Raw genomic sequence first — 5,502 nt, forward strand, 5'->3', positions numbered from 1 at the left:
GACAGAAGGATCACAGGTTCAAAAGGGTCCCAGCAACTGCTAGGTGCTAAGCAACTCAGTGAGACCCTGTCTCTAAATAAAATACAAAATAGGGCTGGGGATATGATTCAGTGGTCGAGTGCCCCTGAGTTCAATCCCTGGTACAAAAAAAAAAAAAAAAAAAGAGGCAGAATCCATATTCGTCTGTACCCTGTGGTCCTAAACTATATATTCAATAGATTTGCATACACATGTTCCAAAACCCAGGAATAGTTTATAGCAGCATCTTTAGGACTAAGCAGTATTTATCAATGCTTAATTTTTATTAAATTATAGCTGATATGCAACAGAATATAGATATGAAGTGTTTAGTTCAATGAATTTTGGCACCTGTGTACACTCATGTTAAGTACCAGTCAAATTAAGATAGAGAACATTTTCATCACCACCCAGAAAATGTCTTCAATTGATGCTCCTTTCCAATCAATTATCCTCATCTCCAGACATTACTTTCTGATATTTTCTATCACTACCAATTAGTTTTGCCTATTCTTGGGTTTTGTACCTTCTGTAGTTTGTAGTGTTTGGCCTATTTCAATTAATAGAATGTTCTTGAGATTTATACATAATGTTATATGTATCAAGTTTGGTGTTTTTTAATTGATGATAAAAATCTCAGCATGTAAGTGTGCTACAGTTTAATTATCTATCCTTTCATTAATGGACATTTGGATTGCTTTCAGTTTGTGGCTATTATGAAAGAGTCCATAGAAACATTTATTTTTACTAAGTCCAAGCTGGAAACAACTAGAATATCCATCAACAGTAGGATGAATAAATTGTAGTATTAGAGTATAAAAATAAATGCCCTAGTGCAGGTAAACAACCTGAGTGAACTTTCCCAAACAACATTTAGCTAAAGAAGGCAAAGTATAATCTGTCTCATTCTATTTTTTTTATTAGTCTCAAAACTGGAAAAATGGAGCTGTTATTTAAAAACCAGAATAATACAGCCTGGCCTGGTAGCACACACCTGTAATTCCAGCTACTCCAGAAGTAGAGGCAGGAGAATCACAAGTTCAAGGCCAACCTCTGCAGCTTAGCAAAAATCTCAAAACTTGGGAAAAAATAAAGAAGATAAATAAATAATAAGAAGGGCTGAGGATGTAGCTTAGTGGTAAAGCATCCTTGAGTTTAATCCCTAACACAAGGAAAAAGTCAGGAAAAATACAGTTTTGAGGAAGAAGAGAGAGCGACTAGGAATGGGTACATAGGATGAACCTATAGGATATATTTTTTTAATATTTATTTTTTAGTTTTAGGTGAACACAATATCTTTATTTTACATTTATGTGGTTCTGAGGATTGAACCCCGTGTTTTATGCATGCTAGGCGAGCACTCTACCACTGAGCCACAATCCCAGCCCCTCTTTTTCTTTTTTCTTTTCTTTTTTTGAGACTATTTTCTTTGAGAGCTGGGGTTGTGATTCAGTGATGGAGCACTTGCCTAGCACATGTGAGGCACTGGGTTAGATTCTCAGCACCACATATAAATAAATAAAATAAAGGTCCATCAACAACTAAAAAATTTTTTTAAGGAATATTTTATTTTTCTACATTTATCTTGTTCATTTATTTATGTGGTGTGGGGGAGCAAACCCAGTGTTTCACATGTGCTAGGCAAGTTCTCTACCACTGAGCTGCAACCTCAGCCCAGGGTAATATTTCTTATTCAGGGTAGTGATTATACTGGTGTGCTTACTTTGTGAAAATTCATCAAGTCCTATATTTGTGATGTGTGCCCCCTTCTGTATGTGTGCTATACTTCAGTAAAAAATTTCATATTTTAAAGATGAAGTGTCATTATCACCAATATGGTAAGCTTCTTGGAGAATGGTAGGGAAGGGTCAATGAAGAAATTAATTTAGATTGCAAATAAGACTGCACAGAAATTAGTACTTATTGTACAATGCTTATAGTATGCAAAAAGGTCCAGTCACTTGGGAAAGCAGGTTGACAGTCTCTTTTTAAGCTCAATATACATTTACCAGACAACCCAGCAATCCCACTCCTAGTTATTTACCCAGGAAGAATGAAAACATGTGTCTCCAAAAAACCTGTATGCAAATGTTGAAGGTAGATTTACTCATAATAACGCAAAACTAGAAACAGATTGAGTGTCCATCAGCTGCTGAATAAACAAGTTGTGGTACATTTGCATGGTGAAAACTATTCAACTATAAAAAGAAACTATTAAAACATGCAATAAATTACTGAGGCATGCAACAATATGAACTACAAGCATATAACTAAGTGAATGAAGTCAGACACAAAAGGCTACATACGGTATGATTCCATATACATGACATCCTGGGAAAGGAAAAGCTATAGGAATAGAAATTAGACTGACAGTTGCTAGGGACTGGAGTGAGAAGAAAATTGATTACCAAGGGGCACAAGGGAACAATTGGGGATGGCAGAATGTTCTATATTTTGATTGTGGTGATGATTATACAATCATCAAAAACTCAATTATCTGTTCCTAAAATGGATACATTTTATATCCCAGGTTTGGTTTGGTTTTGTGGTGCTTGGATTGAACCCAGGGCCTCAGCATGGTTATGCAAGTGCTCTACCACTAAGCCACATACCTAACCCCAGTATGCCGGTTTACATTAATAAACTTAAAAAAAAAAATAGCACTTTAGGAATCAGTACAATAAAGTGACATGCATGAGATGGGTAATATGGAGTTGTAAAAGAGGCATAAAACTTGTGTTGTGTGAATGTTCTGGTGGCCTAAAAGCAATCTTGGAATAAAATGACCTCGTAAAGCAAAAAAACAAATGAACACACATTCATTCTAATTTATCCCTCTATCACCTCCCATCTCAAGAAACAGAAAATGTTGCTTCTATAGAAATCACGGATAACAATAGTTTACAAAATCAAGTGCCTACTATGTGCCAAGCATTATCCTAAAAGCCTCTGCATGTGTTTAATCCTTAAAACAACCCTAAGTGTAAATGGGGACAGGATTTCAATGCTGGGCAATCTGATTTTAGGGCACATGCAATCTCACTTTTCAAGCATGGTTGATACTGCATTGCAGAGAGATTCCCATTCATTGTGGGCAGAGTAATCACTATTCCAATAATTGCTACGGAATGTGAATTACTTTCCTCAAAAAGGTAATTTCATTGCTGCTTCAAAATCCAGGTGTTCGGGCTGGATGTAGCTCAGTTGGTAGAGTGCTTGCCTTGCATGCACAAGGCCCTAGGTTCAATCCCCAGCACCACCAAAAAAAAAAAAAAAAAAAAAAAATCAAAGGTCAATGTGGCAGCCCAGCCACAAAGATGCCTATCAATGATTCTTGCCTCCTTGAATGAACACATCTGGGTGATCCCTTCCCACATTGAATAGTATTAGTAATTTTACCTCTAAAACCAATAAAATTTTTGCAGAAATGATAGAAGGTGATGTCTGAAGATAGGACATAAAAGACATTACAGCTTCTGTCTTGCTTTCTTGGATCTGATTTTGTTCCAAAAGCTACTCCCTGGGATGCAGATTGTTTTGATAAAAGGGTAACAATAGCTTCCATCCCACTACTACTTTGTTACCCTGACATCAAGAGAAAGGATCTTTGTGTCCTCTCCTTAAGTCTAGGTGGGCTTCTCACTGCTTCAACCAACAGAGTATGGTGGAAGTCAGGTTATGTGATCCTTGAGGACAGGTCAGATGTAATGCAGCTTCAACTTTGTTCACTGGGACCCTTATGCTTGGGCGTGTACTTCTTGGCAACACCTAAGAGGTCTGATTACCTTGGTGGGAAAGGCTAAACTATATGGAGAGGTCACATAAGTGCTCTCTAGTCAGCACTAGACTTTCACTCATCCCAAGCACTAAACTGTTTCAAAAGTAAACAAGCCTTCAGAGGGAATTCTAGCCCTGTTCATGTGTCCCTCAGCTTTTGTTTTTGGTGCCAGGGATTGAAGACAGGGGCACTTAACCACTGAGCAACATCCCCAGCCTTTTTTTTTTTTTTTTTTGAGACAGGGTCTCACTAAGTTGCTGATGCTGTCTTTGTACTTGCCACCCTCCTGCCTCAGCCACTGGAATTATAGGCCTGCACCACTTGCCTGTGTCCCTCATTTTCTTAATCTTCCAAGCTCAGAACCCAATTTTGTGGAATAGATAAGATCCTCACAGTGCCCTGACCAGTTTTTTTTGACTAAACAGGGTTTGTAGGCATGTTAAGATTGTTGTTCGAAGTCATTATTGGGGATTTATTGGGGATAATTTGTTCCGCCGTGATATTAACCAGCACAGTCTGTGACTCCTAACAGTTCTAGCCTTCTAGACAATGGCCTCTCCTCCAAGGCACTTGAGCAGGCCATCAGATGAAAATGCATAGACTACAGGTAACATATGGTTCTTTGTTTTTAAATGGTGCTGGAGGTCAAATCCAGGGCTTTGTGCATATAAGTACTCTACCTGAGCCACATCCTCAGCCCGACATATGATCTTAAACTGAAGAGGATTAAGTCAAAGCCTGCTAAATTACTCTTGAGGCCTTTCCAAAGGACTAGATGATATCTTGTTTATTGTGCCATATTCTCCACCTTCAGTAGTTTTTTTTTTTTAGAGAGAGAGAGAGAGAGAGAGAGAGAGAGAGAGAGAGAGAGAGAGAGAGAGAATTTTTTTAATATTTATTTTTTAGTTTTCGGCGGACACAACATCTTTGTTTGTATGTGGTGCTGAGGATCGAACCTGGGCCGCACGCATGCCAGGCGAGTGTGCTACCGCTTGAGCCACATCCCCAGCCCCTTCAGTAGTTTTTAAGACTGAGTAAATGGTTAAATTATTTCACATATAATGATTTTCAATCTATTTAGAGAAAACAAATTATACATTTGTAGAGATAACCAAAGTGTGACAGTGACAATGCCTGAAAGGTGCTTCTAATATAAAGACATATTAACACTAGAGCTTCAAACTGATACATTCTTTTGAGATGGCAACTCAAAAAGCTTTGACTTGTGCCTTATGAAAATTTATCCTGAGCTATATTTTGGATAATAATGATAAATGTTAAAATCAAGGAACAATGGTGTGATGTTGTCCAATTTTCCACTTGAGTAAAATCCCTGAGGACAATAACTTCGTTGGTTTTGCTACTGCTACTCTTGTTGCCTTGCATAGTGTAATGCAAGCACTTAAGCTATATAAATGAAATCACAGAAGAGAATGATTTTATCCTCTGATGGATATTAAATTCCCTATTAGTCTATAAGCAAGACACTCTGTTTTCAGGGTTGAAGGGGATAATGGTGAACTGGCAAAAAATAAACTCAAGGGCCAGGGATTAAAAAAAAAGAGGAGGAGGAGAAAGAAGAAAAAAGGAGAAAAGGGAAGAAAAAGGAAAGGAGGAGGAGGAGAAGAGGAGAAGAGGAGAAGGAGGAAGGAGAAGAAAAAGGGGAAGAAGATGAGAGGACGAGAAACAAAAACTAATAATTGTAC

This window comes from Marmota monax, unplaced genomic scaffold (genome assembly GCF_021218885.2).
Source record: "Marmota monax isolate L192 unplaced genomic scaffold, Marmota_monax_Labrador192_F-V1.1 WCK01_AAM20220418_F8-fsc00008, whole genome shotgun sequence".
NCBI classification, from domain to species: Eukaryota; Metazoa; Chordata; class Mammalia; order Rodentia; family Sciuridae; genus Marmota; species Marmota monax.